General features: G+C 44.4%; 1 long non-coding RNA gene across 3 annotated transcripts in view; it reads right to left on the reverse strand.

The window, feature by feature from the left end:
* LOC140911273 (uncharacterized) overlaps nucleotides 1–14,809 on the reverse strand; it is a 33,334-nt gene that overhangs the window by 16,532 nt on the left and 1,993 nt on the right. Inside the window, exons 2-4 of one of the 3 annotated variants that reach the window (XR_012158877.1) lie at nucleotides 10,973–11,043; nucleotides 3,858–3,972; nucleotides 3,593–3,696 (exon numbers count right to left, since the gene is read on the reverse strand). This is a non-coding gene — a long non-coding RNA (uncharacterized lncRNA). The remainder of the gene's footprint in view (nucleotides 1–3,592; nucleotides 3,697–3,857; nucleotides 3,973–10,972; nucleotides 11,044–14,809) is intronic. The other 2 variants (XR_012158879.1, XR_012158878.1) reach the window with 2 other exon arrangements.

Below are 14,809 nucleotides of genomic sequence, written 5' to 3' on the forward strand. Positions count from 1 at the left end.
CTGGGTATGTGTGGGGGGTGCTGGAGTCAGGGCTGGGGTCGTGGGGGGATGCAGGGGTCAGGGCAGAGGGCTGGGGGCATGTGAGGGGGGTGCAAGGGTCAAGGCAGAGGGCTGTGTGTGTTGGGGGGTGTAGGGGGCTGGGAGCACCCTCACGACCCTAGCCCACACCCCCAGCCCTCTGCCCAGAATGGCTCACAGCAGGGGGCTGGAGGGAATATGCCCTGATTCCACCCCCCATCCCCAAGGCCCCGTCTCCACCTCCTCCTCGGAGCAGCGAGCGCGCGGCAGCTCCACTTCTCCCCCTCCCTCACAAGGGCCATCAGCTGATGGGTGGCAGGGAGGGAGAGGAGGAGGGGCAGGAACCCAGCATGCTGCGGGAAGAGGCGGGGGCAGGGGGGGACTCGCCTGCCCTGCAGCAGCAGCCAGCAGGACCAAGCTTCTTCACCCTGCTCGCGGGGGGGTGGGCGGGGAAGAGCAGGCCGGACAGGATTTTTAATGGCACGCTGCTGCCTGCCGGGGTCCCGGCCTGGGTTCGGCAGCGGGCTGAGCGGGGCCGGCGGCTGGGACCTGGCAGGCAGCAGCATGCCATTAAAAATCAGCTCACGTGCTGTCTTTGGCACGCGTGCCGTAGGTTGCCGACCCCTGTTCTAGACAATGGGAACTTTGTGATTCTGCACTGAACACTACACTAGAATTAGACTTGATGGGAAAATGGGGGGAAAAAACAATTCACAAAACTTTTCCTTGAAATCTATTTTCTCTTTTTTGCAAAAATTTCATTTAAATGTTCTAAACAGTTCTAATTATGATGAAAAAATACCATTAGCATCTTAGACTAACCAAAAAATCACCGTGAGTACAAATTACGTATTTAGTGAGCATTAGGCTCAGTTTTTTCTCAGAGATACGATAGACTAACAACTGATTTATTTGCTAACAGCTCACATGCCCAGATAAAGCACAATTCAGGGCTTGTCTACATGGTACTTTAGTCTGCACCTGAGGGGTGTAAATTTCAGTCTTCGCTAGCACTTTGTGCACTAACTGGCCCTTGTGGACCCTGCTGGTGTGCACTAAAAGTTCCCCAGTGCATGTTAACATAGTAATGGGACATTGAATTACTAACATTGAAATGGGACTATATTAACAAGCTGTAGAGAACTTTCATGGCATGTCCACATGAGCAGAGTCCACATGAGCCAGTTAGTGTGCAGCACACTAGTGCAGACTAAAAATTACACCTCTCTGGTGTGGACTAAAAGATCATGTAGAAAAGCTTTCAGTGTGATTTCCTATCAGGATCTGATCCAATGGTTCTACCAGATGGTTGGCTCCCATTGAAGTCCATATGCAAAGTGATGTGTGGATCAGGCTGATCCAGATCAACAAATTAAATGTTGTCAGAACCTCATCTAAACTCATGGGACAGCCATTTTCTGTTGCACTACTATGACAACAGAATGATAACCCAACAAAGAACTACCAAAATTATCTTGGAAACCTTTTTCAGGCCTGAAAGGAAAGTTTCCTCTGCACTGGGATGGATACTGACTTCAGTTATTTTGTGGTAGTGAGGTCTCTGTTCACTCACATTCTTCTAGTTCAAGATTACCCTAGAGTAGCAGTCATTGGAATCCCCACCAGTTTTCTTTCTGTAGGTTCTCCAAGATGGCACCTTTTAGTTTTAAGATGCTGCAGCTAAGCATGGCCTTCAATGAGGCTGTTGGTCTCCAAGGGCCTGATCTTGCAAACATTTAAGTGCATGTTTAAATGTTAGCATGTGAATAGTCCTGTTGTGCTTATAGTTAAGCACACACTCAACTGTTTATAGGATCAGGGCCTTTCTAAGTAAGAACAACTAGACTCACTTTGGATTCTGTCAATGCAGTTCCCAAATGGGATAGGAGAGATCCATTATAAAGAGTAAAATGTGTTCACGAAAGCCAGTCTTGTAGGCTTGCTGCAGACATGCCATCTCTTGCAAATTTACTGAGAGAGATGTGGTTTTCAAGTAAAATTAAGCCTCCCTCATGATCTTGCAACAGAAATCTCAGATGTCAGGATCTTTTTTTCAGCTGTAGGTGGCTGGGGCTCCCGCTGTCAACATCTCCTGTCTTCTCCTTGCAAGCCTGACAGCTGGAGCCCCTCCTTAGCGGGCTCTGGCTGTCAGCCCCAGGTGGCTGCTCCCCTGCCACCTTGGGAAGTGGGAAAGGGAACCCCACTGCCTCTCACTCCCCCCCAGCCTGGGGAAGGTGAAGAACCCAAGAGGAGGTGAGGCTGGGAGGACTGAACTATGGCTTGGGAGCTTCAGGGGAGCTGAAATAAGGACAGTGGGGTCTCATGGGGTCAGAGGGGTTGCATTGCTGGTGGGTTCTGAGTAGATGGGGTTGTGGTCAGATGTTGGCTGCGTGTGTGTGTTCGTTCAATGTGCTGTCCCAGCTCAGGGCAGGTAGCAGAGATATCAGACGTCAGTTAAACTGCCCAATAAATCCATTGACTCGCTTTTCAGCGAAGGCACCCGGCCAGGTTTATTGTCAGTGAAGCATGGTAATAGCACCTGGCAGACTCTACGAAGATGATAAGACATGTATGCTCGTGACAATGGACAGTGGCGGGACTTTCAACTGCTCTGTAGACTGGCCAAAGACATTCCCTCTAAGATACATTTTTATACACCAATACAAACAAGTTACGTACTGCCCCGGCATATGGGCGTGTCAGCCTTTGCCTTGTACATGTTGGTTTGATCAAAACATCTCCATCCATCATGCTGTCATCCTGATGTTATCCTTAAGATGGGTCAGCGTGTTCCTGTTATCTTTGGGGAATGTGTTTGGTATCGAGATGTTCTGGTACCACCTTTCTGGAATATGTTTACGTATATATTCTTGTGCCTAGCACTACTTAGCAATGTGTGTTTCCACAATATCAGTCATGTTCTTGCCAGATTCTGTGAGCAGGGCCTGCCTCTTGCTCACAACCTGAATTTGCGTCATATAAGCAAAGTTTTGACCACTACTTTAGTTCAGGCCTCAGACTCATACCAGGTCTCTGATACACAGGCTTATGTTTCAAGCCCTCTTCCTACTACAGGGGTGTCAAGGGTTAGTGCTGGGAGGGTGAACTGAGGGTGGTGGGGGTTGATAGGGTAGGGGGGCTGAACTGATGTGATGGTGATGATGGGGGCTGGAGGACTGAACTGAGGGGGGAACTGAATTGAGGGGGCTTGGGTGGAGACAGAACTGATGGGGGACTGAAGGACAGGATTAATTGCTGAACAGGAGACCTGCAGATGTGGGGGTGAGAGCTCCTGCAGCAGGGGCTAAAATCACCTCATCCAGTACATGTGGGAGAGTGGGCAAAAATTGTTACATGCACACACAATGGGATGCGCAGGGGTAGTTCAAAAATCAAAAGACTGACCTAAAAACCAGAATATCACCTTTTTTAAAATTCTCATGATTTTGGGGGCTCTGATTCAAGATATTTGAAGTTGACAATACTGTCTACAGAGTTGATTTTGTTAGAGGTAATTTTGAAAAAGAAAAAAGTGCTAATTTTAAAACCAAGAACAAAATGCTTGCACACTTACCCAAAGAATCACAGTTGGGTCATTGGAAACAAAAGAGACAGAACGGGTTGTTTCAGATCAGGATTGTTCCAATATCTTAAGTATCAGGGGGTAGCCGTGTTAATCTGTATCCACAAAAACAACAAGGAGTCCGGTGGCACCTTAAAGACTAACAAATTTATTTGGGCACAAGCTTTCATGGGCTAGAACCCACTTCATCGGATGCATGGAGTGAAAATTACAGATTCAGGCATTATTCACTGACACATGAAAAGAAGGGAGTTACCTCACAAGTGGAGAAGCAGTGTTGACAGGGCCAATTCGATCAGGGTGGATGTAGTCCACTCCCAATAACAAATGAGGATGTATCAATTCCAGGACTTCAAAGAGAAACAGCAGAACTAAAAAGAAAAGGAGTACTTGTGGCACCTTAGAGACTAACCAATTTATTAGAGCATAAGCTTTCGTGAGCTACAGCTCACTTCATCAGATGCATATCGTGGAAACTGCAGCAGACTTTATATATACACAGAGAATATGAACCAATACCTCCTCCCACCCCACTGTCCTGCTGGTAATAGCTTATCTAAAGTGATCATCAGGTGGGCCATTTCCAGCACAAATCCAGGTTTTCTCACCCTCCACCCCCCCACACAAATTCACTCTCCTGCTGGTGATAGCCCATCCAAAGTGACAACTCTGTACACAATGTGCATGACAATCAAGTTGGGCTATTTCCTGCACAAATCCAGGTTTTCTCACATCCCCCCCACCCCCATACACACACAAACTCACTCTCCTGCTGGTAATAGCTCATCCAAACTGATGAACTAAAATTCATTTGCAAATTTAACACCATTAATTTGGGCCTGAACAGAGACTGGGAGTGGCTGACTCATTACAAAAGCAGCTTTGCCTCTCCTAGAATTGACACCTTGTTGTTTCTGTCCAATATCTTAGTGCAGTTCTGTCCACCAAGCCAAAAATATATGTTTAATGTAACTCTTTTTATTGTCATAATTTTGCATTCGTGTGATTGCCTGGGAAGCCATCAAAATTGCTCTTAGATTACAGAGTAAAAGCTAGAACATTTTTAGAGTATAAGGGTATGTCTACACTGGCAAGTTTCTGAGCCACAAGTTATATCACTTTTATTAAAACGCTGGAATTAAACGGCTGTTGTGTGTCCACACTGTACTCCTTGTGACGCTCGGTGCATTCACATGAGCAGCTCTTGCAACGGCAAAGACAACAGGGCATTGTGGTAGCTATCCCACTGGGTAACTGGCCACAGGATGCCTTGGGAAGGGTTTGCAATGCCTCCTGGGGCAGGCACAGTGTCACATGATGCAGGTTTCCCAATCCCATTGTTCCATGGGCATCCTACTACATTGCCAGCTGCTTTTCAACTGAAGTGGGGGGTTGAGGGGGGAAGAGTGTGTAACAGGGAGTGTGTATGTGCGTATGAAGGCAGGGGAGAGACAGTGTGTTTTGAGGGACAGACAGTGTGTCAGCATGCTGTCTTGTAAGTTCAGACAGCGGCAGGAAGCAACCAGTCTTGAGGCAGGAGGAGGGGGAAACCTGGATATCAGCACCCACCTCCCTCCCTGGGCTCAGACACCTGCCTCTGTGTTCAACAGCATGAGCACTCCACATTAATGGTTTGCTTTGTGCCCTGGAGCAGATGAGCACAGCACCCAAGGGATGTCAGAAATGGTGCTTTGAAAGGGGAGGGACGCATGTCTCTGGGGCAGCTGAGTTCAAAACAATGAGCAGAGCAGTCACTTGAGGCATTATGGGACAGCTCCGGAGGCCAATTACAGCACAGAAAGCAATCAAAAGTCTACGCTGGCAATAGAGTGCTGGAGCCTCTGCACAAATAGCCTTACGACTCTCGTTGAGGTGGTTTTTTTGCACCTTTGCAACTGAGGAGTTTCTGCGCACAAAGTGGCTTGGCAGTGTGTACGTCTGCAGTTTGAGCACAAAAAGCTGCTTTACTGCACAGAAACTTGCCAGTGTAGACAAGCAACCTGGTGGGGTGGGGTTGACTTTTTGGGAAAGTCTTACACACACACACACACACCCAGCAAGCCTGAGAACAGGCATACTTCATGCATATCACAGGCTCTAGTCTAAAGCACTTAGGAAGGGGGTGGGAACACCCACTGAGATGAACAGAGCAGTTCACACGTCTCAGAGCTATTGTTTCAGGTCCTATTCATCCCCATGGGGTGTCCTCTTTCAGCTGACAGGTTTCAGAGTAACAGCCGTGTTAGTCTGTATTCGCAAAAAGAAAAGGAGGACTTGTGGCACCTTAGAGACTAACCAATTTATTAGAGCATAAGCTTTCGTGAGCTACAGCTCACTTCTTCAGATGCATATCGTGGAAACTGCAGCAGGCTTTATATATACACAGAGAATATGAAACAATACCTATTCCCACCCCACTGTCCTGCTGGGAATAGCTTATCTAAAGTGATTTCCAGCACAAATCCAGGTTTTCTCACCCTCCACCCCCCAACACAAATTCACTCTCCTGCTGGTGATAGCCCATCCAAAGTGATAACTCTTTACACAATGTGCATGACAATTAAGCTGGGCTATTTCCTGCATAAATCCAGGTTCTCACATCCCCCCCACCCCCATACACACACAAACTCACTCTCCTGCTGGTAATAGCTCATCCAAACTGACCACTCTTCAAGTTAAAATCCAAGTTAAACCAGAACATCTGGGGGGGGGGGGTAGTAAAACAAGAGGAAACAGGCTACCTTGCATAATGACTTAGCCACTCCAAGTCTCTATTTAAGCCTAAATTAATAGTATCCAATTTGCAAATGAATTCCAATTCAGCAGTTTCTCGCTGGAGTCTGGATTTGAAGTTTTTTTGTTTTAAGATAGCGACCTTCATGTCTGTGATCGCGTGACCAGAGAGATTGAAGTGTTCTCCGACTGGTTTATGAATGTTATAATTCTTGACATCTGATTTGTGTCCATTTATTCTTTTACGTAGAGACTGTCCAGTTTGACCAATGTACATGGCAGAGGGGCATTGCTGGCACATGATGGCATATATCACATTGGTGGATGTGCAGGTGAACGAGCCTCTGATAGTGTGGCTGATGTTATTAGGCCCTGTGATGGTGTCCCCTGAATAGATATGTGGGCACAGTTGGCAACGGGCTTTGTTGCAAGGATAAGTTCCTGGGTTAGTGGTTCTGTTGTGTGGTATGTGGTTGTTGGTGAGTATTTGCTTCAGGTTGCGGGGCTGTCTGTAGGCAAGGACTGGCCTGTCTCCCAAGATTTGTGAGAGTGTTGGGTCATCCTTTAGGATAGGTTGTAGATCCTTAATAATGCGTTGGAGGGGTTTTAGTTGGGGGCTGAAGGTGACGGCTAGTGGCGTTCTGTTATTTTCTTTGTTAGGCCTGTCCTGTAGTAGGTAACTTCTGGGAACTCTTCTGGCTCTATCAATCTGTTTCTTTACTTCTGCAGGTGGGTATTGTAGTTGTAAGAAAGCTTGACAGAGATCTTGTAGGTGTTTGTCTCTGTCTGAGGGGTTGGAGCAAATGCGGTTGTATCGCAGAGCTTGGCTGTAGACGATGGATCGTGTGGTGTGGTCAGGGTGAAAGCTGGAGGCATGCAGGTAGGAATAGCGGTCAGTAGGTTTCCGGTATAGGGTGGTGTTTATGTGACCATTGTTTATTAGCACTGTAGTGTCCAGGAAGTGGATCTCTTGTGTGGACTGGACCAGGCTGAGGTTGGTGGTGGGATGGAAATTGTTGAAATCATGGTGGAATTCCTCAAGGGCTTCTTTTCCATGGGTCCAGATGATGAAGATGTCATCAATATAGCGCAAGTAGAGTAGGGGCTTTAGGGGACGAGAGCTGAGGAAGCGTTGTTCTAAATCAGCCATAAAAATGTTGGCATACTGTGGGGCCATGCGGGTACCCATAGCAGTGCCGCTGATCTGAAGGTATACATTGTCCCCAAATGTGAAGTAGTTATGGGTAAGGACAAAGTCACAAAGTTCAGCCACCAGGTTAGCCGTGACATTATCGGGGATAGTGTTCTTGACGGCTTGTAGTCCATCTTTGTGTGGAATGTTGGTGTAGAGGGCTTCTACATCCATAGTGGCCAGGATGGTGTTATCAGGAAGATCACCGATGGATTGTAGTTTCCTCAGGAAGTCAGTGGTGTCTCGAAGGTAGCTGGGAGTGCTGGTAGCGTAGGGCCTGAGGAGGGAGTCTACATAGCCAGACAATCCTGCTGTCAGGGTGCCAATGCCTGAGATGATGGGGCGCCCAGGATTTCCAGGTTTATGGATCTTGGGTAGTAGATAGAATATCCCAGGTCGGGGTTCCAGGGGTGTGTCTGTGCGGATTTGATCTTGTGCTTTTTCAGGAAGTTTCTTGAGCAAATGCTGTAGTTGCTTTTGGTAACTCTCAGTGGGATCAGAGGGTAATGGCTTGTAGAAACTCGTGTTGGAGAGCTGCCGAGCAGCCTCTTGTTCATATTCCGACCTATTCATGACATGGAGATGAATAGGCCACTTCACACCTTTCAGAGCTTCCAGTACTGCAGATGGATGTGCAGAGGAATATTTCTCTCTATCTATCCTTCCCCTATAAGGATGACAGTTTTAACTGCTCTAAAGTCTGAATGCTTGCACGGATTTTCTTTAAATTGGCTATGCCTTCTGTGAGTGCAGAATAGTTAGTGAGCCACATGTGGGGTCATTTGAGCCAGTGGTTCCAGAGATAAAGAAATAGCTGATTTTCAAAAAGTTTCTAGGTTGGGACTTTTTTAAGGGTGGAGGCAGAGCTAGAGATTAAATTATTGCTGTGATGTAGACCAAAATGATCTCAACTAGTCAGTTTTTACGCATGGCAGTGCGGGGCACCCCATATGTCTTTAGGGACACAAACAGTGAACGGTATTTAAAAATATGTTCACTCTTCACTTGCACAGCTTTGCACTCTGGAAGGACTGCTGTGCACATACACCAATAAATTAAAGAACAGAGTTTCTGTGCAGCCACTTTACGCATGCCTGGGTAGTTGAAGGGAATATGCCGACACCATTCCCCAGTGAACACTCCCCCACTGATGTTTCTAGTTTGAACTTTTGTACATCTGTGCAATAAAGATGTAACAACTCATGTTGCTTGCTACACATTGCCTCTGTTATAATACAGTGTTTTTTTATTTTATGGGGAAATTTAGTGTGAACACAGAAGAGTAGTCAGAAACTGGTCTAATCAAAATGTTTGTTATATCGGGTGGGGAAGAACGGAGACAGAGGATTTTGTGTGTGGGAGTGGGTCAGGGTTGGACAATGATAATAGTAAGCAAACCTTGAGTTGGTTGTTTGAGAAAATCTGTATTTTACAGGGGTGCAAAGTGGCCCATTCCTGATGTGAGGGCAGATTAGCGTGGTGTTTCTAAAAACACATAGCACAGAGTTTGGAACTCACAGTGCAGCTACCTTGACTGCTGAGGCAAAAGTTATACATCTGCTGTCAGGGTTGCCAAGTGTGGATTCTGGGTGATTCCTGGATCTCAAGTTTGCAAGGAGAGCAAGGAGTATACCATGACATGCAGATTTATGAGTACAAGCTGTTTTGGCTTGCTATGCAAATTGTGGGACATGACATGTATAACTGCCTAAATGACTACTAACTGCTATCAACAATATATCTTTTCCTGTTCAAAAAATATGGAAATTCAATGACAAAACCTTTGTTTACGCAGAGTTAAGGTTACTTTGTGGTATTTTGCCCCTTTGCAGACAGCCACATTGAGCAAATCTCAAACTTCTGAGAACAAGGAAATGTACAGTTAAGGTTTCCCAGGCAGCCTTAACTCTGTTCTTTCAGCAATGCCCCAATACACCCCATTAACACACATACCTTTATTCTGCCAGCCCCACAGTTGCTGAAATGTACAAGTTCTTCACTGCCTTTTACATCCCATTCACCCACAAGATTCCATCTAATACTGTTTAAGAACCCCCACAAAAAAGTTGCCCAACACCTTCCCTTGTTCCCCTGGACCAGGCAGTAGCCAATGAGAATTATTTGAATATACTACAGGTACAGTCAGTATGTCAGTGATGGAGGCAGTAGTTGGGCCTGCTTCCAACACCAACCCCTTGCTGGGAGGGTGGGAAATACAGCCAGCAGCATCCTTAAAGAGGATATCCTATTTCTCAACAGGCTTTGGCACACCTTTTTCTCCAAAACAATGAGGAGTTCGGTGACACCTTAAAAACTAACAGATTTATTTGGGCATAAGCTTTCGTGGGTAAAAAACCCACTTCTTCAGATTCTTCGTCTTTTACCCACAAAAGCTTATGCCCAAATAAATCTGTTAGTCTTTAAGGTGCCACCAGACTCCTTGTTGTTTTTGTAGATACAGACTAACAGGGCTACCCCTCTGATACTTCTTCACCAGACAGTCCAAAATAAGATACAAGGGCATGGAAATCCTATTAGATAGCAGTACACTTGGCCGTCTCAAGTTTAGCTCTTGTAGATTCCTGGACCTATTTCAACGGAAAGTCTTGGGCAGCTTCTCTAGGACCTAGGCAAAGTCAGGTGCTCTCCTGCAGAGTCACTGTTTTGTTGCTGTTCGATAGTGGAGGTGTATTGAGCATCAGAGGAGTACTTGTTTACATCTACATAGAGGCCCCTATACGAACTGCAGGACTTTTCTAGGTGATGGATAGCCTGAGTCTGCTTTAGGAAACACTGATATACCAAAAGATTAACCATGGGGTTCCTTAGTGGGCCTGTGTTGTTCAATATATTTATGAATGTTCTGCAAAGGGTGGGATAAGCAGTAAGGTGGCAAAATGTGCAGATGCCACAGAGTTATTTAGCAAAAAGAAAAGGAGTACTTGTGGCACCTTAGAGACTAACCAATTTATTTGAGCATAAGCTTTCGTGAGCTACAGCTCACTTCATTTTTATGCATCCGATGAAGTGAGCTGTAGCTCACGAAAGCTTATGCTCAAATAAATTGGTTAGTCTCTAAGGTGCCACAAGTACTCCTTTTCTTTTTGCAAATACAGACTAACACGGCTGCTTCTCTGAAACCAGAGTTATTTAGATTAGTCATTACCAGAGAAGACTGTGAGGAACTTCAGAGAGACCTAAAAAAGCTAAGTGAATGGGCAGCACAATGGCAAATGAAATTCAATGTCAACCAATACAAATAAATGCACATTAAGGGAAAATGTAAACTATGCATTTGCCTTACAGGGTCTACATTTACTGCATAAGCTCAAGAAAGGAACCTGGGCATCACTGTAGTATCTGTGCAGTCAAAAAAGCTAACAAGATGTTAGGATGCATAAGAGATGGGATGATTAATAATAGGAATAATATTATAATGACTTTACCTCAATCAATGGGATGGCCTCATCTGGAATACTATGTGCAGTATAGGTCACCGATCTCAAAAAGGACATGGCTGAAGTAAAATGGGTACAGAGAATTGAGACAAGAATAATCAAGATCATGGAAAACTCATATCGGGAGAAACAAAATTGGGATTGTTTACTTTAAAGGGAGATAAATATGAGTAAAAGTGATAAAAGTATATAAAATAATGAATGGTTTAGAGAAGGTAGATTGGGAACATCCAGTAGGGTGAGAAAATTGCTTGATCTAAATACTCCCTAGTGTAATAAGGTCTAAGATTTAGACTGTGTGCTTATCTTCTATTTTCTTTGGTAACTATTTCTGACCTCTTATGCCTACCACTTATAATCACTTAAAATCTATCTTTCCTGAGTTAATAAATCTATTTTATATTTTATCTAAAACAATGTGGTTTGGTTGAAGTGCTTGGGAAATCTCAGCTCAGGTACAAAGACTGGTTCACATTGAGGGAGGTCTGGATTGGGTAATAAATGTACACTGGTAAGACTTCTGACCAGGACAGGACAGTACAGCACTAGGGTGCAAGGCTGGGAAGCTGGGGGGAATTGGCTGGTGCCTTTCTCTGCATGATTCATGAGTGGCTTTCAGAGCATTCATGCAATCTAGATGGGTGTGGGGCTCCACATGCTGCTGTGCTGAGTGATAGCACCGCCTGGAGGGGTTTGCTGCTTATCACTAGCAAAGGATTATGAGAGACAGCCCAAGCTGGAGAGTTAAAGGGGCACAAGAGTACCCCAGTTCCAGGTAGTACCCCGGGGATCCCATCACAGTGGTACATTATCCCACATCTGCTTACTGCAGGGTTCTTACAGTTTCCTCTGGAACTATCTGGCACTGTTCACTGTCAGAGACAGGATACTGGATTAGACGGACCATGGGTCTGATCCATTAGGCAGTTCCCATGTTTCTACGTTTAGTGTTGTGTGTGTTGAAGCCAGAGCTTCTTGTGCTGAAAGCATTTACTCAAAGGCTGTGGTCACTGGACTTGGTGAGAACTGTGCTCAAAGTGTGCTAAGAGCTCTGACAACTGCTGACACACACTGCTAAAGAAATGTCTCAAAGCCAGTACAGGAGGGCTTTGTGACAGCCTCATAGAGGAAGAATAGTGGCTGGCCCAGATCACCAAGCATATACTGATATCTGGAATTATCATCCTTGTATCCACTTCAAACACATGGAAGCTGGAGGGGAAAATCCAGAGGCATGGATACAGAGCTGTCTCAAGTCAGGGACTTCAACAGAATAATACTGGGGAGCTACTGGATCCTCTTGGCGCCTCTTTCCCTAGTCTCTCATGTGAAGGCCAGTGCTTAGTACCACTGTCTTCAAATATTGAGGTTCCAAGTGGAGCCCGTGGATGATGGTAAAGATGCTTCAAGCACTCTGGGCTAGCCTCATGTTGGATGGAGACCCCCTGGGATGACTCAGCAACGATATGCCAAGGAAATGCTGATATTGGACCCCTTAAACAATACTGACAGGAAAGTACTGTGATAGCACTGGGGAACCAATAGCAGGAACATCAAGAGTCAAAGAAAAAAAGATGCTCTGGAAAAAAAAAAAGATAACTTAGCACCAAAAGAGTATCAAGCACCAGAAACCAGGGGTAGTGCACTGAGGCAGCCACTGGATTGCTGCAAAAATAAAGCACCACAATTTTATACTGAAGCATTTGAGAAAAAGAGCTCTGAAATGTAACACTATCTCCAACTTGACTGGAATCAGGCTTGTAAGCAAGAAAAGGATGCCTGAGAAGGTTGCATCCGATAAAGTGAGCTGTAGCTCATGGAAGCTTATTCTCAAATAAATTGGTTAATCTCTAAAGTGCCACTAGTACTCCTTTTCTTTTTGCGAATACAGACTAATATGGCTGCTACTCTGAAACCTGAGAAGGTGTGACTGGGATCTGGTGAACAGCTGGAACCCAAAGAGGCATGGTCTCTTGTACAGAACTTTTTAGCTAACCATAATCAAGAATATTGACTGGAATATTCATAGGGCAGGTTTTATACTCATGAAGGGAGTGGCTCATGATGATTGAGGGGGGTGTTCATGTCCCACATGTTGCTTCCACTGCCCTCAAAGGTAAAAAGTCCTTAAGAGTCACGTGCATTTCATCAGTCTTCTGTTAAGCAGATAAGAACCAGAAATCAGAATCCTGAGCAGATGGAATCTTAATAAAAACTGAAGTATCTAGGGCAGTCCAAAAAAGGTAGGAGGATCGTAGCTAACGGGAATGAGACAGGAATGAACCCATAGTGGTTTAGGATTTAGACAATATTGTCTTGTCAATTCAGCTGGTGAGCCTGAAGAAGTTTCTAGTTAAAACAGCTAGCAAGAAGGCAGGAGTAAAGAACCAGATAGAACCTTTGAGACCTAAGAAGAGATAAAGTACAATATGTGAATGCTATCTAGGCAGCCATAGATACCTCTTAGGGCACGAATGATTAGATTGTGTTTTGTTTTGCACAAATGGCAAATAGATCAGCTGGTATTTGCTAGATACAGCCAAACAATTATGCTGATTCCAGATACCCTACCTGATAATTTACCTCAGCTATTCATGACACCACCTCCCTTCCTGTCATCTCTCTCCTAGAAACCTACTTGTTGCATACTGAACTACAAGAAGTGAATTTATCCCCCCAGAAATGAAAACTAAAAACCAAACAGACTTTTATGTAATAATCATGATATCCATAAATGAGTAACCTTGCTGCTCTTATTATTGTGACCCATGTCCTTGAGTCCCCTCCACCTACTGATTACTACCTCTCATTGTGTCATATGTAAATGAGACTGTAAGTTGTACAAGGCAAAGACAATGTTCTTTGTTCTGTAAAGAGCCTAGCAAATTTTTGGCACTGTGCAAATAATAATTTCAAACTGTTTCTAATCAGATAGATCCAGCAGTTAATTTTAAGTAAAAAGAGCATAACAACTTTTTTAAAAAAACCCAAACAAATGTAATATAAAGTTGTCTTTTTTGTTCTGCCCATCTCAAGAGACTTGTTAAAGCAAATGAGACACACACAGCTGGCAAATTAATAAAAAAATAAAAGGCAAAAAGTGGTAAAGTAACAAACATAAGTGAAAATGTAAACAAAGTGCTACTGCTAGCTATGGAAAATAAGCCTAAAGAAACAGTAGCATGTAGAGCAGGGGAAGGCAACCTATGGCACGCGTGCCAAAGGCAACATGCGAGCTGATTTTCAGTGGCACTCACACTGCCCGGATTCTGGCCACCGGTCTTGGGGGCTCTGCATTTTAATTTAATTTTAAATGAAGTTTCTTAAACATTTTAAAAACCTGATTTACTTTACATACCACAATAGTTTAGTTATATAGTATAGACTTATAGAAAGAGACCTTCTAAAAATGTTAAAATGTATAACTGGCACGCAAAACCTTAAATTGGAGTGAATAAATGAAGACTCAGCACACCACTCCTAAAAGGTTGCTGACCCCGATGTATACGCATGTGAAGAACTACTAGCAACAATTGGATTAACAATGAGAGTGGCTGAATTTTTAAACATTTCAGAATGTAAAAGAGATGTAAAATATTCAAACTACTGCAACGCTGTTTTACAATAATGAGATGTTACAAAAGTTATAACTGTATCCTAACTTCATTTAAAAACAAGTTTACTGAAGTTCTGTTCATTCAATTTAGGTTCTTATTACTCTGACGAGAAAAGGAAATACTGGCCAAAGTCAGAAAAGACTCTTTTTACACAAAGATGATCAGGAGGATTCATTAGAAAGAGTTATAAAAGAGACACCGTCTAGGT

Source organism: Lepidochelys kempii, chromosome 5 (assembly GCF_965140265.1).
Source record: "Lepidochelys kempii isolate rLepKem1 chromosome 5, rLepKem1.hap2, whole genome shotgun sequence".
Taxonomy (NCBI): domain Eukaryota; kingdom Metazoa; phylum Chordata; order Testudines; family Cheloniidae; genus Lepidochelys; species Lepidochelys kempii.